The sequence below is a fragment of the Melopsittacus undulatus genome, chromosome 1, assembly GCF_012275295.1.
Source record: "Melopsittacus undulatus isolate bMelUnd1 chromosome 1, bMelUnd1.mat.Z, whole genome shotgun sequence".
NCBI lineage: Eukaryota > Metazoa > Chordata > Aves > Psittaciformes > Psittaculidae > Melopsittacus > Melopsittacus undulatus.
Window position 1 is genome coordinate 136,539,910 of NC_047527.1, and position 23,264 is coordinate 136,563,173.

General features: G+C 42.5%; 1 protein-coding gene across 4 annotated transcripts in view; it reads left to right on the top strand.

The window, feature by feature from the left end:
• The first annotated feature begins 2,398 nt into the window (after window positions 1-2,398).
• The window catches only part of SATB1 (SATB homeobox 1), a 92,344-nt gene continuing 71,478 nt past the window's right edge, over window positions 2,399-23,264 (top strand). For 3 of the 4 annotated variants that reach the window (XM_034064013.1, XM_034064118.1, XM_034064077.1), the window contains exon 1: window positions 2,399-2,542. The gene's annotated coding sequence lies outside the window, so the exon portion shown is untranslated. Of the gene's footprint in view, window positions 2,543-20,861; window positions 21,395-23,264 lie in introns of those variants that run through there. The other variant, XM_005144450.4, reaches the window with a different exon arrangement.

The window sequence follows — 23,264 nt, forward strand, 5'->3', positions numbered from 1 at the left end:
TAGAAAAGGTAATGTGATATGAAAAAAGGTGGGTGCATTTTGACTAATATACAAATTTAATGAAAAATAAAGTTTATATTAAATTTCATTTTCTATAGTGCATTTTAGGATCTTTAAGAGAGAGCTCAGTCTAAATTCAGTTCCAGTCCTGGATCTACTCTTAAATCCATGCATGGCCTCGGGCAAATGTGTTAATTTTCCTGTTTCAGTTTCCCTGCCTTTAAAGTGGGGATAATGCGACTAACCCAAATAGCTTAGCTGCAATTTATGAGTAACTTGATTATTAGATTTCTGAGACATGAAACACGATTATTATTAGGACTTACTGACTGGTCAGTCAGAAGAGTCTGATACAGACAAAGAAGATAGGTCTTTGACAGCAGAAGGGTAGTGGTTAGTCAAGAGTAGCTGTGGAAGGAGGCTGCTCTAGGAAGCCAAGAGTTGGACCTACAAAACTGAGAATGCCCCCTTTGTACTTACTTTCTATTCATTACCCTGTGGTACCTGAAAACCATAAAAAGCTAAATCCTCTCTGAGAAATTAATAGGTCCGAAGCACTACAACAAATCAGCTGCAGGCAAATAAATTTTTATCTGTGTAAGAGAGCTCTAAGTTATTTTCTAGTGCAAATGTCAGAACTGATTAAAGACACAGCATTTCTGTTTAAAATGAGTAGTGGATTATACATTTAAAAGGAAGAAAAAGTCAGAGGCCTGATATCAAGGAGATAATGAGGAAAATTAATTTCTGGTGTTGCTGCAGAATTTGGTTCTCAGCATATTGGGTCCAAATTTACACCAGTGTATACTGAATAAATCCATGTGCCTTTTAATAACTGTGACAAAAATACACTCCCTACTGGCAAGGTCAACATTATTAATTGTTACTCCTATTACTAACCTTTGGGCTTGTGTATCCTCCATAGATTAATGATTATTCAATAACTGTACTACAAGGTTGCACTTTCTAATAGCAATTAATAGAAGGGCGTACCACTGGTTAACTAGGAAAAGCACTGACATATCAACTTCGTGGTCTTTGTCCTGTTTCTGAGACATGCAAAGGTGCCTGGAAGAATTGTACCTGTCAGTTTCCAGAGCTGAAAGAGGAAATCTGCCTCAAAGTCAAGACAAATAAAAAACGGAGAATGAACTGACATCCAGGGTCCCCTCTCTTCTCAGTCTCCTAGTAAATAAGAAGCAGTCTCAGCTTTCACGGAAACATGCACTCATTGCCAGGATCACTCTCCAGGAACTCCACTTCCAAATCCTGCAGCAGCGAAGATGGGAAAGGTCTTAAAAACAAAAGCAGAGAGAACAAGTCCCTCCCCAAGGAGAAGTTACACGGATAAAGGCAATTCTCAAACTACGTTACTGAGGAGCACGTGGTGCCAGGTGAAGCACGAGGCGAGACAATCACGGGAGGATGCGCGGCGGGACCGGGCAGCCGTGCGGCGACAGGAGGGCGGGCAGTCACCCCCGGGGGATGCCTGTCCTCACCCTGGCCGCTCTGTCCCGCGGAGGCCGCCAGCGCGGCTGCGGAGCTTTTGCCTCAGCTGCCTTAAAAGGCCGGTGGCCGTGGGGCGCTGCCTGCCTCGGAGCAGCGGCGGGGGTCGGGGGGGGCGTGGGGGCAGGTGTGGGAATAAAGGAGCGAGGAAACGACGAAGGGAAGAGTCAACGCGGGGGAGCGGGAAGGGACCGTGGGGCGCGGTACGCAGGGAACACAGTGAGGGCCGTAGGGGAGCTCTGCTCCCTCTCGCAGGGCGGCGGGGGGGGCAAAGATGGATGCACCCCGCCACCCGACTCGGCACTTCCACCTCGTCAGCCCCACCGCCACACAGAGCCACACACACACACACAGCCTCCCCTCGGTTTCCCACCCCCACCCCCCCCGTAGACCCCCGCTGCCGCGCAGGCAGGAGGCAGCAAGCACGGAGCTGGCGGCGATGCAGGGCGCGGATTCCCCCCCCACCCCCCCCGCCGCCACCGCAGCCGGTCCCTCGCCACCGCCGCCGCGCTGCCCCGACGGCCCCGCCGGGCCCTCCCCAGGGGCAGCGCGCACCTCCCCGCCCGAGGGGCCGAACGAGGCGGGGAGGAGGGGGGGGGGGCAGATACACCACAGACACACAGAGGCACAGCCGCGCACACTGACACACAGAGGCAGGGCTGCCCCACGCCGGTACCTTGCTGCCCGAGTGTTTTCCGTCCGGGCTCCTCCTTGCTGAGGCAGCTCGGGAGCGGAGCCGAGCGGGCGGGTGTGTGTGTCTGTGTGTGTGCGTGTGTGTGTGCGCGCGTGCATGCGTGTGTGTGTGCGCGCGCGCGCGCGTGTGTATGTGCGTGTGTGTGTGCGTGTGTGTGTGTGAGTGCGAGAGCGAGCGAGAGCGACTCTCCCCCTTCCCCCTCCCCCTCCTCCTCCTCGCTCTCCTTCCTTTAAACGCCCACTCCTGATGGGTGAAAAGACAACTTGAACTTCAGTGCAATTAACTTCGCCGGCGCCTCGGAAGCCGGAGGTGTCGCCGGCCTCGCCCGCCGCGCTCCCATGAGTGAGTCGGTCCCGCTCCTTCGGCGTCGCTCCTCGGGGACGGGGTGGGGGGACACGGGGGCCGTGCCGGGGCCACCCGCCGCGGTGATTTATTGAGGCCGGCGGTGCTGACCTCCGGGCGGCCGGAGGCGCGGAGCTCCGCCGGGCGCTGCCGCTGCCGGAGCTTCCCGGCCAGCGCGGGCTCACACCTGCCGCCGCGCTGCTGCCGGCCGCCGGCCCCGCTCCGCTCCCTTGCCCGCCGCCGCCACCTCGCCCGATACCGGTGCGGGTGGGAGAGGCGGGTGGACCCGGGCAGAGGGAAAAGAAGGGAAAACTAAAGTTTGGCAAAGTTTGGCCAGCCCGGCAGCGGCGGGCCCGGGGCGGCGGCACCCTGACAGCGGGGGGCGCGGGGCGAGGCTGCGGGCCGGAGCGGCGAACGGGGGAGGGCGCTGGGAGGAGGGCGGTGCGGTGGCGCTTCCGCGGGGCGCGGGGGTTGCGCGGGGGGCGGCGGCGGGGGCTCTCCTGCGGCGGCGGGTGGCACGTCCCCCCCGCTCCGCGGCAGGGGCGCGACCCGGCGGTGCCGCTACCGCGGGGAGCGGTGCCAGGAGCGCGCCTGTGTGCTCCAGGATTTTATGGGGTTTTGTTTTTTCCGCTCCGTCTCCAAAAGCGGCAGCCGAGGTTTTGTTCAAACCGCCGTCCTTTTGTCGCCGTCGCCGCTGGCTGCCCCAGGGAGCGCTCCTGACAGGCACCTGCCCGGTTCAGAGTTTTCCTCTGCCTGTCTCCAGGCTTCCCTGACTGCGGGAGAAACTTCGCTAAAATAGAAGTTTGATGAAATAGTTTGTACAGGGTCCTAAGCTGCGATGAGTTCGAACTGACGAAAGCTCTCCGCTGGTTTTCGTCGGTCCAAGTGAGCGCAGCGCTTCTGTGAAAATAATTCGCAAACTCAGATGCAGAGGAGCCGGGATGTATGATCTGGTAGTGCCCTTTCATTCTGGTCCATGTTGCTTGGGTGGGAGCGAGCAGCAGCCCCTGATTTCTGCTTTATATTATTTTGGTACCGTGCATTCGTATATTTGTCTGCTGTAGTCTGCTGGCAAACATTAGCATTCAAGCTTACATTTTTGACAAATGTGCAGACAGGAATAGCATGAATAGGCATCTTAAATATTAACAACCTAAGCATCTGTTGTGAAACAAATTTAATATATTTACTCTGTTTTTCTCACATTGTTAGGAAAGGTTACAATAAGTGTAAAATTTCAGCTGTAGTTAGCACAAGGAATGCTTGGATATTTCACTATCTCTTAAAGCATTTAACACAATCACCAGATAGAAATGTGTCAAATCAGGCGCACTATTCAAAAACAACTCGAAGCAGTAAGTGTAGAGTGTAAAGACATGAATGTAGGATGTTCTCTGCAATTTCTATCTCCTAATTACTCGGCAGCACTATTTGTAGGATTTGAGACTGCTCTTTTCAGTCCCGTATTCCTATATGCTCTTTAGTGCATTTATACATACGCTCATTTTCTAATTCATTTTCTATTTGAGGTTGTCGCTTGGTATTACCTTGCTTTTCAAGTTGAAGTGATGGTTTGCACAGAAATGTGTAATAACGTGGAGTAGGTAACAAAACAGGCAGAAAATGCAACGTGTTCACATATAAGCATGCATCTGAACAGATAGCACACGCACATAATAAGGCAATAGAAGAGAAATTAAAACACTGTCTAGTATGCTATGTATGCCCACTCTTGAATACAAACAGCTAGTGGAAAAGAAACAACTGACTCCAAGGAATTCCTCTGTCCCTGGAATAAAACTGTTCTGACTAGAACAAGAGCACAGAAGAGTAAAGTCTCCAAAAAGACTGTAGAGTTATTTCAGGAATCAGTGCATTCCTTTCCTTTTTCCCACAAGTTCAAATATGTAATAAATAAGTCTTTTGTATGCAAAAGAGTTTACTGGAACAAAAAATATTTAAATTGAATGCTTTTTGTGGGTACACTTTGAAAAACTGGCCGTTTCCTTTTTATATTCTTTGTTCTTAACACTTTAAATAGGAAAGTAACTCTTGCAGTCAGTCCTCTCCTGTTATTTCAAACACACGCATGAATCCTAACCTGCTGCTGTGCACCTCTGAGAAGGCACAATAAAGCAGACAGAGATGATCTGTAACTTGCTAATGGGACATAGTGCTGTGGCAGAATGAGAAGCTGAGAGGGTCTGCCACAGTAGCCCAAGCTTGCAGTGTAGGCCCAGCAGGTCATCCGAGGAGCACCTGCCCTCTGGTTGCTGTGCTTCCCAAGGCAGTACAGTGCAGGCAGCGCCAGCCCTGCCTGCAGCCTTGCCAGCATCCCATGGACACCACTGCCACACTCAGCTCTGCCGGGAACGCAAGCACGTCCACCCTGTCAGCACAGAAACCTTTTCAGAGTAGGAAAGTCCTGAATAAGCACTAACATCCCACATTTCATGAGATGGAGCAGGGTTTAAACTGCTGTTTAGAAGATCACTGGCCCAAGTCTGGTGGTCTTGGGGAAAAAACCCCAACAAATCTTTTAATTGCATTTACTACTCAATTTTTGGAAGTATTGTCACCTTTTAATTGTCACCTATTTTTTAATCTAAGCATTGTCAGATAAGTGTGAAGTTCTTCTTAAGGTTTTCAGCTGAATTTGGGAAAATTTTTTATTAGTAAAGTAGTTTACAATTTATATATATAAATGTATATTAAAAGTAGATTTCCGAATTAAAACTGGAGAAAACATGGCTTCTGAAATGTTTTAGTCATATTTCTAGGAACTATGCTATTTTAATATAGATACTACTGAAGCATTTTATTGCCTTCTTCTATATAACTGCCATTGCTCTCTCTCTAGATATATTTAATATATATCCAGTGAAGCCACAAACTTTCCTTCTATAACAGTTTAAACACATCTGGAGCATTTACTTTCTTATAATTTATGTTAATAGATGTAGAGTGTATATACAATCTTCTCAGAAATCATTGCTTTTTCCAAAGGGGACTTTTTTACTTTCAGTGAGGGAATATATTTATAAGAACAAAATAACTCAAAGTATAGGCAATTCTATATATCATTTTATTTTCTGTTATATTAGGTTGATTATATAAAGCATTCATTTAGAGCAATGGGATGATGAAATTACAGAGGAGTGATTGGCTTTTGTTTTTTAGAACGGTTCAAGTTGAGGGCTGCAAAAATGAATGTTTTTGGTAAAGTTCTTTGAGTACATAATATTTTTCATAGAATTCTGACAAATTAATTTAATAGAAAAGCCACAATTCTCTTAGCACGGGAGGCTATATTTTCAGGTAAAATGGAAGTCCTGCTTTTGCCATTATAAGCATCAGGCTTCAGTAATCTGCTCCTCTTGTGGAATGAACACTTTCTACTTAAAGCTATCATGCACCTACTGTTTATTTACGCTGCATTAAACTGACAGCACGGCAATCAGAGGAAAAATATTACTTACTTTCCTGAAGTAAACACCCGTTTATAGGTTAGTGCATGTATTTATATTCCTGTTGCCACTAAATAATGGCTGTCTCCTTTTTAATATCTACCTGTGGTGTTACCCAGGGCAGCTGGCTCTTCCTTGTTTATAATGAGGGAAAAAAAGGAAAGGGGAATGAGGAAGAAAGGAAAGTTGTGTTATCATTCCACTCCAAGAGGAACTTAATAGAAAAGTGACTCGGTATTCCTTTCTGTGGCATGCAGGAGCCAGTTTTAAAGACATAGTATTCAGTTTTACTGGGTGTATTTGAATTGCATCTCAAACAGGGAAAACAGAATTCCTTAACAGTATTTGTCTATCCAAGTCACTGAAATTGTATATTCAGGCAATGGCAGATTAAGGGCAGAAGCATTTTATTAATAACTGAAAGCACATATGTGTGTGTGATGAAAAATGTTCTGCAAATCTGTCACTATGCAATCAAGTGCATTTTTTAAACTTTAGTTGTCACAAAGTTGCTACTGATTCTAAAAAAAAAATAAAAATAAAACAGTTTGACGGTTAAAGAGTAACTTACAGTTCTTATTGCTTGTTATACTGAAATTTTGCAACTTTATAAAGTCCATGTCAGAAAACCCTGTTGATGTTACTTTTAATCTTGGACTGTTGCGTCCAAGTAGCTGGCATTTGAACTGAAGACCACCACAATCAGAATAACCCACAGTCTGCAGAAAGCTTCCCTAAATTCTTCATCAGAGGATTCCATTAATAACCCCTACCTGAGAGGTCCATTTTTGCCTTAGCTTCTGAAATTATCATATTTAACATTAAGCTAGCTTGTGTGTCAGTTCCCATGTCAGCGGTACCCTGAACTCTCAACAGCCCCAACCACAACTTGTAACTGTTACTTCAGAAAGGATATACTATAATGTGCCCTTCAAAACTGTAGGTGTTTGTGAACACTTGCCATCCTGCGGTGTCTAAGCTTACCACAGTGATCTCCAACACTTGGCTACTTAATTGATATCCATTTTGTTGCTTTTCAAATGTTGACTTTCAGATGGTCTCTGCACTGCATTGCTCTCAGTAGGTATAAATCTTAGAGATTAATTTTAAAGAGACTTGCTAGTACTGCACTTATTCATCTGTTATGATCTGGACCTCAAGCCCTGTATCAGCTGTAATCTACTCTTAACCTGTGTAAATCTGGTGCAGTGTAGTAGGAATGTCATAGTAATAATAGAGTGCAGTAGCAGAGTGTAGTAACATACCTCAGGCACCGTCTGAATTGTAAATATCTTCTGAACTTGTTGGGCTTGACTTTCCTCACATTCACGCTGGTGTATCACTGCAGAGGTTGGTAGACCTCCATTTTTACAGTTCGTATAGGGGATCAGTGTTAGGTGTTCAGACACACTGGGGGATACACCAGCACTTGGTATTTATGCTGAGGTCACCTTTTAGCTATTTATTTGGAATACCAATATGCAGTGATCTCTTTGGAGATTGATGGGTTCAAACTTAAACAGGGGAAGTTTAGATTGGATATAAGGAAGAAATTCTTTACTGTCAAGGGTGGTGAAGCACTGGAATGGGTTGCCCAGGCAAGTTGTGAATGTTCCATCCCTGGTTGTGAGGTGTCCCTACCCATGGCAGGGGGTTGGAACTAGATGATCTTAAGGTCCTTTCCAACCCTAAGTGTTCTATGATTCTATGATTTTCCCATGAGACTGTGTGCATTTGTGTATGCTGGGATTAGAATAGGTTTTAAGAAGGCTTCCTTTCACCAGCTGTTCTTTCACTCTCTGAGCAGTTGTAAAGCATCTTTGGAAAGACATCTTCACAGACAAGAATTAGCTCTTTCCACCTCATGCTTCTCTGTTGTGAATGGAGGGGTTAGACAGGCAGAGGAGTCTGCTGGCCTGCAGCTGGATCTCAGTCACCCAGCTATACCAGGGTGCAGACATCAGGATGGGCCATGTGTTGGCTACATTGGCCTTGCATAATTCCTAGTGACTTACCCGCTCTATCTCTTTCCTTTGGCACATAATGACATGATATGACCTGAGGAGATAAGGGAGGTGCTTTAAACCTCGAGTGCATCTCATCTTCCCAGGATCCTGCTCTGACAGGATTTATTTGGCCAGCAGCAATCATTTGTGTGTTGTTTCACTTGCTGCTCACTAGAAGTGGTGATGCACTTGCATTGCATACACCTGTGATCTCTTTTTGTGTCTGGACTCCTGATTCTGGTTTCAGCCCTGACAAAAATGTGATCTCGGGTAAATAACTGACCGTGCTGTGTTTGCAGTCATTAATGTCAATTTTGAAAATGTGCAGCACTCACAACTTTATATGAAAAAAAGTAAAGATGCAGCACATAATCCCTCTATAAATGAGGCCTTAATATGCCCCCAGTTTATTTACTCAGCTATGAAATTAGTAATAGATATGTTTCACAGAACATTGAAGGATGAAGTAATTCTTTATATTTGTAAATCACTCCTACAGTGAAAAACGTTGTACAGCACAAGTGCAAAGAATTTCTGCTCTGAACTCGTACCCACATGCAAAGGTGTGACAAAGGTGGTAGCTTTTCAGTAGCTGCAATTAGAATATATCTGTTTGTAACAGCCAGGTAATTAAAAACATTTTCAATGACCAGGAGGAAAATCCTAAATATAACACATGCCTCGTATTCCCAATTGTAACATGTTAAATAAAAGACAGAAAGAGAGGAGGGGAGAGAGAGTGGGAGAGGGAGTACTTGCACGCAAACTCACAGAAAGACCAAAGGCAAAAAAAGAAGTGGAGAGAAATTGCAGAGTGAGTTTTAAAATGTTTATAATCAAAGTCTAAATTAATATTTTTGTGGAGAGCTGTATTAGAAAGATTTTAAATCATTAACGCTTTTCATCATAGGTGGCCTTCCTTGATAAGTGCAAGAAGTCTCAAGAATAATTAAAGGCATCTTAAAACTTAAAAAAAAGACAGTTTCAGCTTCTAAGGATTCATTGTAATATAATAATACTGTATGCTTTTTAGTGTTACTTCGGCACTAGACATTTAATTACAGTCTTTGTGAGACATGTTATCTGTATAGTAACCAGTGCATAAAAAGAATGATATATACTTTTACATACAAGCTCTTGCTTGCCAGCTTTCTTTTCAAGATTATAGATTAAGATCTCCAATCCAGAATGTTAATGTCTTCAATGAAAACAACTTAATTTTACACAATTTTCAGGAGGAATGGGGCATTTACTGTAATAGTATTTCTTCTGTAGTTAAACTTCTTGAAGTGCTGTTCAGCTTTTTTTTTTTCAGCATTTCTTTGCTTGTTCAAGGGATAGATTTTAGAATACCAAATGAAAAAGCATGTTTAAGTTGTATATTGAGAAATAAGATTAAAAGTAAATACCTAAGAGTAGTTTGGTGGGGTTTTCAGATGTACAGTTTAATGTTTAGAGAAAATCTGGAGCTCGCCTTTCCTATCTTCAGATATTGAATATTGCATGAAATACGTTCTGGATAATGCAGATTTACAGCATCCGTAACCTGGTCCACACATCACTGTGGAAAAGTGAGTACATTTGCAAAAAAAAATTATGGACATAAAATTAGAGTTTTTCTCTTGATACATTTGCAGTTCCTGTAATTGTGAAGCTTGTGAGAAGTGCTGCTCTTCCATGTACTGAACTTCCCACAGTTCTCCATGTTCTGAACTGTGGTCATTGCAGGTTGAAGCATAACGGGAACTGCATCCAGCTTTTTAGAGCAGAGCTTTGCAACTGATCACATGTATTTCCTCTTTTGGGTTTTGTTTTTCACTTCTTACCTAGCAGCACTGTGCAGAAAGGATACAATACTGGTGCAGAGCCCCTAGTTTCAGTATGCTTTGTAAGAAAAACAGTAAAGTCAATCAATCAAAACCAGTCTTTTTCCCCTTGACTGTATTTTGACTTTCTTTATTTTTTTCTTCACTTGACTTGCTGAATACCGTAATCTTTTTGGCCATTCCTGAAGAACTTTGTTACAATCTTAAAGGATGTAATAATTTTGCGATACCATTTTTATATTTGAGGCTTGTGATTCCTATACTTTCTTTATTTGGACTGCATGTCCTACAAGAAACGAACTACTGCATTGCCACTTAAAATGATAATTAGTATACTCATAGGTGTAGTTACTATTTTGTAAGCATTCCAGAAGAATTTTATACACACCATGCAAGAAAATTGAACCAGCACAATTTTTTATGTGTGTCATGATGACAGATATGCCTTAAGAAGCATTATACTCTCTGATAAATTGCATTTCCAAGCAATATTTCACATAGGTTCTGTCTCTTTAAAAATGCAGTCTCCTCTATTTGCCCTATTAATTGTTGATATGTTGCCATCCACGAGACAAAAATTAGAGCTGTAATTAAATAATCATGTGATGCTCCTTAGTGCCAGTGAGAGCAAACTCATTTTTCCAGGCCCTGATGGTCACTGATTATTGTATTACTACTGGCTTGCTTTATTTTTTTTTAATGGCTCTATATTGCTGGGTTACCTAACCACTGCCCTTCTTTTCAAAATTAAAGGAATTGAAGAACATTAAGTCACTTAATTGGCCCATGGTCTACGGGGACACAAAGTAGTCATACCTTCTCTGCTTTTTGGTCACTCAATTGGTTCTACTGGGAGAACTACATCACTGGTGTGGTTGCGTGCCATTTAATTTACACTGGTGTTTTGGCTGGGATGGATGCATATAGGGAATGCCAGGAGAATTACAAAAGGAGCAGGGTATTAAAATTCAGAAATGATTAAAATTGAAATAAAAGGATGCTGCTTCTTTGCCAGTACTCTGGCAGTCATAATGACACATAGAGATTAGTTTCCACCTTCATCTTTTCCTTCTTTCTCATTTCCTCTTGTTTATTGTTGACACATTTTCCTTATGTCTCTGCTTCTCAGCGCTTTTTTTCACTGTTAGATATTCCTACTTTTTCTCTTTCCTTAAGCATGGAGAAGCTTACTTAACCTTATTATAACAATAACAGAATAGGTTATTAATATTTAATATGCACATGATTAAAATTTCTCTCTTAAACATAGGTCAGCTCTATTATTAACTGACATGTTATTTTTCATTAAAAAATTTTTATTCTGCCCTTACGGTTTCTCAAACACCCTTTACTTTGGTGGTGATTTATCACATAATGTTTAGAAAACTGTGTTAGGCTAGTGAAAAAAAAGAACTTACCAGTCATGGATAATCAATTATGCATGAATTCAGATATAACAGATGGAAACTGGTGAGTTAAAGTTTCTCTTTAGCTTCATGATTTTTTTGTTTTGTTTTTGTGACACCTGTCTCTTATGTATAGATAAACATCTAACATAGCATACTGCTTTTCATGCATCTTTGTGTTTTTTTGCTACTTGGGTTTGGGTTTTTTTGTTTCTTTTTGGTTTTGTCGGTGTGGCATAAACTCATTTTCCCCTGTTTATAGCTTACTATTTTTAATTTGTTTGTCTGTGAGCATTCTATACTGCTTCCCTCTTCTAGGGCTAAATTGTCCTGTGATGAAGCCAGCATTTAATCTTCTAATGAATTACACAATGTCATTTAACCTTAAAATTGTGTCACCAGGATATTTTAAATTCTATGAGTTCTCCTCTGCCTTCAGTTGCTCCTGGCCTATAGTGTTATAATATTAAAGCAACAGGGTAGACTGTGGCTGTGCATATGTATTCATATATGCATATATGCACATTCTTGTGATTGTGATACTTATATAGGCGTTCCCTCCAAAGGCATTAATTAAATTTCTTTCAATCATTTGACAATGAAGCAGATTGCTTTACTGCTTTTTATTAAAAAGTTCAGTATGGACTGGGCATAATATTTCATTTGGACATGGAAAGATTTTCACAGACCTAAATTAAGCAAAAAGAATTATAACCCTTTGTGATATGCCCACAGCAACAACCAGTTGGTATTAAGTGAAAAAAGAGAGAAATATGTTTTCTTTCTCTTTTCACACAAAAATATGTAAAAGTGCTTTAAGCACGGGCTTAGATGTGAGATGACAGGGTCTTTGTCTAGTTTGTTCATGGCAGTGGGCTGAGGGACTCCTGTATTTGAAGGTCTCCCATGTTTCAGAAACAGGGCTAAGTTGATTTGGACATTACTCTTCTATGGCTGCAATAATTTTGAGCACTTCTTCACCTGGCTCCACCTGCCTTTGAAGCGGCACATTTTCAGATGTGGTGCAGAGTTATTTTCCATCTGTATATCTATAAAAGCAGAATTACTTGAGAGAATGCACCACAGGTTTTTCATGAGCAGAATACTTCAGAATTTCTCGTGAGCATCTTACCAACGTTTGTGAAACAAAAAAATCTAACACAGGAAAGAGTTTGTAGTACAACCTGGCAGAAGCAAATTATATAGAAGAGATCCTAAGGAAATTAACATGGATAATGTGAAAATAATTAGTTTCAAATGTTATTTCTTCTATCGCAGTTGAAGCTCAGCTGTGAAACTTCATGTACATGCCTCAGTTTCTTCTTACCCGGCTTTTCTTACCTCAACATAAAATACAAAGTTTTTACCCAATTTTTTTTTTATTATTTAATGCGGAAAGTAATTTTTACACACTTATTCAGGCAGTTCTTTCCAGTGTTTGCATGAGTATAAATGAACTGTCATAAATATTAACCTAAATTTGACCTAAAAATACTATATCCTGGTGGGTTCCCAACTGCTGCTCTGTTTCTGTTGTAGCCACTTAGCAGGAAATCTATAAATGTAGTTGTTTTACTTGGAGTAACATTTTGAAGTGGCTTGGTTTTGCCTTATGTTGTTTGCATTTAAACTAAGTGCACTCCAACACATGTAAAAGTGACCTTTATCTCAGTGACACTGCATATTCTAAACCTTTTTCTGTTAGAGCCTGAATATTAACAGGTACCTTGTTTCTTAAAAGAACAGTGAATATTAGCACCTAATTGCTGCTGAAAAGAACTGTGAAAGACTCATTCATTTTGTCTTTGTTATTGTGGAATCATTTCGGTTTAAGACTGGAAGGAGCCCTACAAGAAAAAGAGAATTCGGCCAAACCCACCAACTTTCAATTTGTTTTACACCAAAACCACACATTTTGCATGTATTTTGTGTACAATGAATATTGACTCCTGACACGCTTGGCCATAATTAGAGGCACAGTTTTACTTAAAAGGTTTTGAACCTTAGAAAATGTGTAGCAGAACCTGGGCAGAGTTCTGAGTTAACAATGAAACTGGAAACAGGACATTTCATGTGGTTTTGGGTTTCATAATGAAAGTTTGACATAGTTCAAGTCATCAGTCAGTTCTAACCATTTTCGTAGACCTAAACTCTTCCATGTTTTCAATTTTTGTCAGTAGATTTTGTTCATATTATCAGGTGAAAGAAAAAGATAATTGTCCTGTTGATCACGTATTCCTGTGTAAAAAGTCGCTGTGGTTTGAGCTTGACGGCATAAGCATCTAAGCTCTAGCTAATAATGTTGGAATAATCCTCCGTAGTGCTAAGCACAATGGTTCACACTGTTTTCTACCATAATGTGCAGCTTTGCTAGGGCTGTGTGAAATTCATCCTCACCTAGAACTGTTGGATCAAACTAGGGAAAAAATGCAGTGGGTGGACTGATGGAGTCAGGAAAGGGAAGAGAAGCAGAATCAGTCAACAACATTACAAACCACCTTGGAGATAACGTGGTGTATCTTTGTTTTAACAAGCAAAAATAACTGCAACTACAGATTTTTATGTCTAGGGATCATGGTTTACACACTATTAAATTGATAGAGCTTCTACTTGCACACATCCTTAAAATAACCCGTTTACCAACTGACTCCTCTTTTAGGTAACAGCTATTTGCCTGTCTCATGCCTAGGAGTTATCTAGTGCTATGATGATCAGGGTTTTAACAGGAACCGCTCTTTTTTCATCTCCCCATGTCCCACATTAAACATCTTCATATGATAGGCCTAAAAATTATACCTCTGGAGAGAAAGCTGTGAAATTAGTGACCTGCTGAACATATACTTAAGACACAGGTAACTTGGCTGGTCCTAAGATGCCAGCTTTCTTCCTTTCTTCCAGCTACCTAATTGCAATAAATACTATTATATAAAGTTCTATTGCTTTTTTTTATTTGTTCATTTTTGTGGCACAAAAAAGAACTGTAGCTGTCACATGGAAATTACGAGCATGACTTATCAAGGATCTAGTCTACTGTTAGGGATGAAAGAGGATATGGTCCACATCTACAAAATACTTTTTTTTAAAGTTTAAACTTTCTATTCAAAGTAGTTTTGAAATCCACAGTCATAAAAAATCTTGTCATATTCAATAATGTATGGATAGCGTCTGTGGTAGTTGCAATGCCAGTATGTTTAGGAAGTGAACCCCACTTGTCCACATAGCAGGTAGAGACTGTGCAACCACAGATTAAGATTTATGTGATTAATCTATTAATATTCATTGCTGTGATCTTTTATGGGGAAGTGGACACCCATCTATTAGACTTTCAACCAGCTAGGATTTCTTGTGGCAACCAGAGGTGAAAGACTTTCTGTTCTCATTAGCGGTCATGTTCTCCCTTCAGTTCATCATACCAAACAGTTTTGTTGGGTTTTACTCCATAGTTTTCCTTCTGTGACTCATTTGGCACCAAGGGACAAGCTAAAATGACTGCTGGGGCCACATCAGCAAATGTATGTATTTACTTCAGTTATACAAGCATCTTAGTCAAAATAGACATACAGCTATGAAAGGGACTTATGCAAAATGATGCAGTAGTTTGACTAAAAGTAACTTGTTTTATCCAGAACCACATTTTGCATATTCTTATTCAACTCCTTTCAAAAAAAGATTACGTGATTGAAATACACTGCGGAAGATGTTTGCAGGAGTAAACGAGCCTCGTCACAGAGGCAATCAATAGGGAGATGTCTGTTTGTATATGATTTCACATATCTGCAAGCTAGCTGACACATCCAGCTACAAAATGCTGCACCATGGGACACTGTGTAGATATCTGATACTTTCCAAGGGATTTGGGGTCCATAAACTAATGAATGCACTACATGTAGCCATATATGTAGGTTTTTCACCTCTGACGAATATGGTAAGGGTAATTTACTTCACTTAATAAGCAATTAAGTGCAGTTCAATACAGCTGACTATCGCAAGTTAAATATTCATTTTACGTAACTGTTTGAGGACATCGTGTGTGAGAGAACACAAACGAGCAGAAATTGCTCATGCAAAATGTGAGAGGGGACGACAGCTTGTGTGTGATGCCTTTCAGTGCTATGAATTTCATTTCATAGCACTTTTGCTTTTTGACAGGCATCCTATCCAGGCTGGGGCAGGTTGCAGTCAGAAAAAAAAATCTAGGTTGGTATGTAACTTTTGAGTTCAGCGTGGGGGATGTCACAGAACGCTGTGATTCACATCGGTGTGCATCGGTTTCTTGGGTCGTATGTAAATTGAGATTGCCGCAGTCAGGTTGGTTAATGTGTTTGAACAGTGTCGGACAGCTATTGTTGTTCAGAGAAAAACAGAGGGGAAGTCAGTCTGAGAAGACAATAAAATTACTTTATCAGAGGTGCAAAACTTATACGGCCGTGGGACTGGGTTCGCACGGTGGTCGTGACTGTGCACAGATAGACAGCTGTGGGAAAGGACAGCGGGGCGCATCCTTCCCCTTAACCCTCACTTCTGTCTAACCCAGGTGGCAATTAGGCACAAGCCCACTGGGAAGACATCCACCTTTTGGCCATAGATGTTTACCTTCAGACAGATTGGTGTTTTTATTGCTTTGCTGTCTAGCAGTTACTGTCAGCCCTATATGTGCACACATCACCCCTTGCAGTGGGGAATATTCATATTCCCACAAAAGTGAGTTTCCTGGCAGTCCCACTGCTGCTGCACAGCTCTGCATTACCTCCAGCATGGGCTGGGGCTCATAAGTTACCCAAATGGCAGAAGTATGTATGTATAAAACCCAATCAGCCTGATCTCCCCAAAGAAATCTGATAAAAGAGAATACACAGACATGCTGGTTTTGCTCTGCTGCCAGGTCACTTCTGTTTATGTTGCACAAGAGCCAAGCCTCAAGATTTGGGCCCATATTTCCTAATTTATTTTGAACAAGAAAAGATTGGAATAGAGACCTGAGAAGGTACTGAGGCAGCATGCTACACTGGAGAATTTGTTTTGTTTTGTAGCTATTGAGACTGATGCTCGAGAGTTAATTCACTGTGGGCTTAAAAAACGCAGTCCAACTTTTAAAGTATTTGTCTCATTTCAACACAACCTGCTGCAAAATACATTTATATATCATAAACACAGTGCAGCAACTTTATTAAGGATTAATAAGCTTTATTAAGCATGTATTTGTCTGCTGAATGTTGACTAGAAGCTATGAAAAATGTGATGTTACCATTGCCGCATGTTTAAATGATTGCCTGCATATGTATCCATGACAATATCTATTCATCTTCTGTTCTTTATATATGTTTTTATTATAAATATCTTTATTCTAGTGTAACATTTTAATATCAAAGTTGACACAGTGAAGTGCAAATTGGAATAGGTCAAATGAAAATCAGATATCTGTATCTTGAATTTATTCCAAGTAGCTTGGTATTGATAAGAGATATCTGATTGTTGTCTATACATCAAGACATAGCAGCCTTCAGTAACTCGTGCTTCTTAGTCAAAGCAAGTCTTCCACGCTCAACCTTTCAAGCCTGTAGTAAATACTTTATCAAGCATAAGTGGTGTAGGGGAATTAGATTAATCCATCTTGTAGGGATTTTATAAGGTTTAGCACATATATGCAGTTTCAAGAAGAGAGTTGTTTTCCATAATCATGTAGCTCAAGCATAGGAAGCATATGCATGATTATATAATTAACAGAATATTTGTTTGTCAGTGTTTGGTTAGTGTGCGTAATAATATCATTATTAGGCCTTCTGTGCTCCTGTATTATCAGATTGTTATCTCCCTGCTCCTTTAATTCACTGTCTCTGCTTTTTAGATTAATCACTTTTTTTTAATCTGAACATTTTAAGGGTTGGGACTTTTTTTGACCATGAAGAGAATGGTTTGTGAACACTAAAGCAAAGGTTATTTTAGAGCAAATTTAAATGTTGCTGTTTCATTTCGGGTTTATTTGTTTTCTGGTTCCTTCCTTTTTTTTTTTTTTTTTTTTTGTTATAGTCATATCTCTAAATCATTTTTATAAGGTGGTGTTTTAGTCCCAAACCTTGTTCCAAATCATATTTGTAAATATCTGCTCTATTCTAATCAGCTCCACATCTCTCAAAAATTATCTTCAATGCCCTCTCCTTTCATCAGGCTGCAGGCAACATAGTGCCAGCTGAAACTCTCATCCTTCATGATTTTCCTCTTTAATGGTCAGTCCTGCGCACTGCTGAAGTTTACTGTGTATCACGCTCTCCTGAAGAGGATGAAAAATTATACAATGTGGACATTTTACTTGTGCTTGCAAAGTTTGAATTCAACTAGTTAACACCGGTTTTCCTCCAAATACTCAAACATACTGGGAAATAAACATTCTTTTTTTTTTTAATGTATTTTTTGTCAGAGGGACTGAATAATGCTCTATCTATCTTATTGGAAAAATACTGGTTTCTAAATAAGTAACCTGCTAAGCAGTTATCCCTTGATCATATGGTTTAGAAGATGTCATCTACATTTTCCCTTGTTTTTCTTTGTGAAATATATTTCTTGAGGTTTTTTTCCCCCCTCCTTTTCACCATTCTCGGTAACAGTCTTACTAACCTTTCTCAGGACACGCGACATAGTTACAACTTTTTGTGTTTCCTATGTAGGTGCCATCACCACTCGCTCTGCTTTGAGTAACACTATTATGTAACAGCGGGTTCATTTTCCAGTGTTGCATTTCTTTGCTTCTGAGATTATAATCTATTTTGTGCATTGCAGAATGCAATACATATTGCATGTATTTCACCCTATTACCATTTTCTTTTTTCCTGCATGCCCTCTATGCTTATTTTGGTAAACGTAAGCTTGTTTCTTTACCCAGTCCCACCGCATTCCTCTTCTTTTATAGTTAGCGATGTATGTGTACTGATAATTTTGTTCTTCATAGATTTATTGATTCACCTTTTCTTTGTTCAGAGGCTGTGCTATTTTGTATGTTACAGAACTGGTGTTCACCTCCCTATCTGCCTACTTCTGCTGCTGCTTTGAGTGTGTATGTGCAGTTTGTTGTGGGTATTTTTGCTGCTTTTTTGTTGTTTGCTTGTTTTAAAATAACTACCCTAAACACTTTGGCTATATGTCTGCCTGTGCAATAACTCACATCTCCTGCAGCTGATGATGCAGCTTTCCTTTCAGACATGGCATATTCAAACGCTACACATTTTATCAATAAAGAAAGTTTTAATTTTTCTCTTATCTTGTAGCTTGTACAAACTTGTTGCGTTCAAGTTGGTCTCGTTGGGTTACTTTTTTCCAGGTGCATGATGGGAAAAAAGTTATGTCTGTCTCGCAGTCGTTTGGTTTGTCAATAATTACCACCTCCTGCTCGCACCTCTTACGGGCGGTTTCACTCCCGCACTGCCGACACGCCGCGGCGACACTTTTGTGACATCCCAAGTCTGGAGTGATGGGGCTCTCACCCTTGCGGACGCGGGGTGCTGCATTACTGTCCCCTCGAGAATGCTGTCTGACGAGCAGCGGCGCCCACCGCCTCACCCCTGCGGGGAGCTGCCCTCTGATGAACGGGGGCAGTTTCCCCCGACCTTCGCCGCCTTCCCAAAGCGCGCCCGGTGCTTTCCTTCCACCACTGCTGGCACCGAAGGGAGTGGGACAGGAAAAGCTGCCCCCTCCCCGCGTGGCCTGCGGGCTTCCCGGTGGCCACCACGACCTGAGGGTCCCCTCGGAACCCCGCTCCGCTCCTCCCGGCGCCGACACCCGCTCCGCAGCGCTGTCGCCGTGCACCTGCCTGCTTCGGCCCGGCCCGCGCAGGCTCCGCGCGGAAGGGCGGAGGCTGCGCTGTCGCGGCGGGCGCGCTCGGCGGCGCCGGCAGGATATTGTTCAGCCTTCACCACTGCCGCCCCTCCTCCTCCTCCTCTTCTCCCCCCCGTTCCCTCCACACCACGCTCCCGCCGGCTCGCCCCCCTCCGCCGCAGGCCCCCATCTGCCATGTGCGTGCGTGCGCGCAGGGGGCGCGCTGCCTGCGCGCCGGGCATTGTGAGCGGCGCAGGCAGGGCCGCCTCACCCGCACCCAGCTGGCTGCAAATTCGTGCGCGCCCGGAAGCCGCACGCCCTCTTCCCCCGGCCTCCCCCCCCTCCCGATCACCTACCGCCGCCGGCGGACGATGCCCCCCCGTCTCCGGCCGGGTCCGGCGCCCCCATCCCACTGCGGTTCCCCTCTGCCACCTCGCTTCTGCCGACCACCCCTCCCCTTCGTCCCCACCGGCCTCCCTTCCCCCACGCCTGTCTCCTTCACCACCTCCTCCTCCTCCTCTGCCACTTTCTCTCTCTCCCAGGACGCGTCGGATGATCCGGGGCCGCCGGGAAGGGCTCCGGGCAGCAGCAGGGAGGCTGCGTCCTCCTCCCGTCTAGGGCTGTGGAAAAAAAAAAAAAAAAGGCAAAAAAAAAAAAAGCCGGTGGCCTCGGTGTTATTTTGTATTAAAATGAGGAGGAGGAAGAAGAAGCAGCGGCAGCAGCGGCAGCGAGCGGTAGCGGAGAGGAGGAGAGGAGGCTCTGAGCAGGGGACGGCGGCGGCGGCAGCAGCAGGAGGAGGAGTAGTGATGAGTCAACTAATAATTTAATGGGGACAGAAACAGAGAGAGAGGGAGAGGAGGAGGAGGGGGGGGGGAAGAGAGCAGAGCAAGGCAGCTCCGTCCGGGGACACACATACACACAGATATATCCATGTAACATCCAGCAACAACCACCAAACCGGCCTAAATAACAACCATAGTAGCCAGCCAGGGGAAGCGAGAATTAGAGGGGGGAGGGAAAAAAAAAAAAGAGACAAAAAAACAAAGCCTACCATTATTATTCTTTTTCAGTTATTATTTTTTTTTTCCTGCTGGCTTGGTTTTTGTTGTTGTTGGCTTTTTGCAACCTTTCTATTTTATATTTTTTATCCCTTCTGGCGAGTAACTCTTCTCGGAGTTCCCAGATTTTTTTTTTTCTTTTGCAGAAACAGAACCAATTTTTTGGACTTTTTTTTTTTTAATTTCTTCTTTTTTTTTTTTCTTTTTAATAGAGAGGGTTGGGGTTTTTAAATTCTAATTCCTCCCGGTTTTGGACTCGGAGGGAGTGAAACCTCGTCACTTTTTGTAGTGGTGGTGGTGTGCCTTGTGTGTGTTTCCTTCCTCCCCTCTGTTCTTTTTCTCCCCCCCTCCCAGTGTGCTCCCTCCCCCTCGCACACCAGCCCCCGGTAAATGAGAGGAGACAGGTCCTCTCTGCCTTTTTTTTTTTTCTTCTTTTTTTTCCCTCCCCGGACCGCAAAGGCGAGATTCAAAGTGGCATCTCCGTACCTTTCCCTGCAATTTTCTCTACACTTTTTTTCCTGTTGTTGTTGTTTTTGTAATCTCCAGTAGCGATCTCTGGGGCTGAGGTTTCCGCAGAAAGTTTGGGGGCTGTTACGGTGTGTATTTTTGCGGAGGGGGAGGGGAGCGGGCTCCTTCTGTGTGTGCTGCTCCTCTGGGTGCCTATTGGAGAATAATAGTGTAAGTGACAACCTAGAAGTAGACTTTCTGCTTTTCACACTGGATAGAAAAGCTGCCTTTTTTTTTCCCCTTTGCCTTTTTTTTTAATACCCCCCCTTTCTCACTTGCTCCTGTACGCATTGGTTTGATTTTTGAAAGGATAGCTAGACTTAAGTCACCCTCCACCTCAATTTTAACCTGCTACTTTATCTTTTTTGATTATGATGATGAATTCCTCGTTTTGAGCGTTACACTTGTCTGAGTAATTTGATCTTCAGCTCCTTCCTCCGTTGCTAAACCTCGAAAACTGGCTCTCTCGTAAAAGATATTTAATCTCTGTTTTTTGTCCATTGCCATTTTTGCTCATGGCTACTCTGTTTCTCGCTATCTCTTTTTGCCCCTCCCCGCCTAGAGGAAAATAGCAACAAGGGAAAAAAAAAAAAAGGAAAAATAAGAGAATATTAGGGGAAGTAGTCCTCAGGTCTGCTGCCCCCCTCTCTCCCTTCCCCAAAGGGGGGGGGGGACCTAGAAAACATCAGTCTTGAACTTCTTCCTCTTCAAGAGCTCGGGCTGCAAAGGAAACCTCCTTTGTTTTTGTTATTTATATGCTGTCAAGTTTTGAAGTGGTGAGTTTCGGGTCGGTTTTGCTAATTTCACTCAGAAAACTGCAGTGTTTCTGTTTCTAGATAAGTACTTTGCTTCTTTGTCTCTTTAAAAGGTCACAGGGAAAGCTTGGCCTGGATTGTGAGAGCCATATGGAACGGATAAGTGCGGAGCCTCTCTCAGATGTGATTATGGGGTTTTATGGGGGAGGGAGGGAAGAGGAGGGGAAAGGCATGGGGAGGGGGCTGATTCAGGAGGAGAGAAAGTAATAATATAATACTGGCGGCGTTACATCGCGACAAAAGGAGATACCGCACCGACTCTCATTCAGAAATTGCGCGGTGTGCCCGTACGTGTACGCTGTCTCTGGGAAACTGTGCCTTGAAATTGTGCTCGTCTCTCAGTGCCTTGCGATGAAAACTTGTAGTTATGAAAGATGCCTAAATGTGAAACCCAGGAAAACTCTTGGCCTGGAACTGACAGAGATGATAGTTCTTCTTTCCCTGCAACCCTCTTCCTGGGCAGGCCACGCTGGTTGTTGCTCATCACTATTCCAAACTGAGGTTTCAGTGAACTTTAGCCTTGGGCATGGAGTTTAAATGAGTAAATTAGGTGTTTTATGTGCATGTAATTTTGCTTTGTAACATAAAGCTTTTTACAAGATGACTAAGCGGGGAAAGGATGCCGATGGGTGGGTATTCTCAGGCCAAGTGAAAATGACCCATTTGGTGTTTTGGTTGTAGTCAGTCTATTAACTAAGCTGTGATCTATCACTTTTATTCACTGTACATGATGTAGTGCAATTCTGACTCATGATGACTAGATACTTTTTGTAGCAAAGAACCTCGGTGCCTTAGAGTACTTCTGAAGTTGCCAAAAGTGACAAGGATTTTCTTGTTCAGGGCTTTTTTTGGTTTGATTTTGCCCTTCCCTTCTTCCCCCCCCCCCCTTTTTTTTTTTTCTTGTTAATCCTCTTATTCTTGTGAGAGACCAGTCTCAGAAAAGCAGCCCTATAGTATATTAGCATCGGCAGAAACATCGGAAGGTGTTAACGGTTTGAGCCTGTAATTCTTTGCTTAGGCTGTAGTTAACAGAGTAAAAAAGAAAAAAGATTCTCTTGGAAAAGTGGCTAAAATAGGCACGTTTACTGATAATGAGGCGCACAAGCTAAGCCACATGGGATCAGGATGAATGGTAAACCTTAGCCTGTCACCTTATTGCATAAGGCAAAATAACAGTTTTCTGAACTTCAGCTATTCAGTGGCATTTTTGAGGTTGCTTGTAAATGTTCAGATTCGTATATTACCTCTTTCTTCACCCTATCAGGAAAAGCAGCATGATATTCAAAGAAGAAAAAAATAGTTTACAGAATTGTCACTGGCATGTATATCGATGGCATAGAAGTGTGTACAAAAATCCCAAGATGTTTAGGCTTTAATAGCTTTACTATGAAATGTGCAGAAAATATATTGAATTACTAGGCAACTGAAAGAAAGTAGCAATTATCAGATTCACACCAGGCTTTCTAAATAAGACTTCCCCAGTATTAGTATTTGTACTTGCTAATGTAAATACTAGCTCATAAATTAATGTCTAGTCACCTGTCCTTAGTGATTATTTTATATACATAACATAATTGTCAGTGTAGTCACACCTTTCTCAGTCAGGGAAAGGTAGGGTAAAATACCTAACAGTCACAACGGTATTGATGAATGAAATCAGAACCAGAAAGATGTCTCTGTTCTCAGCTACTATTTTTTTAATTTATGTATTTAAATATATATATATATATGTATTTGGTAAAATGGATTCTGATGAATGTCAAAGATTCTCAAAACTTGCTCTGTTATGTTCTAGGCTTGGGAGAGTTTTAGGGATTTAAATGGAATTGCT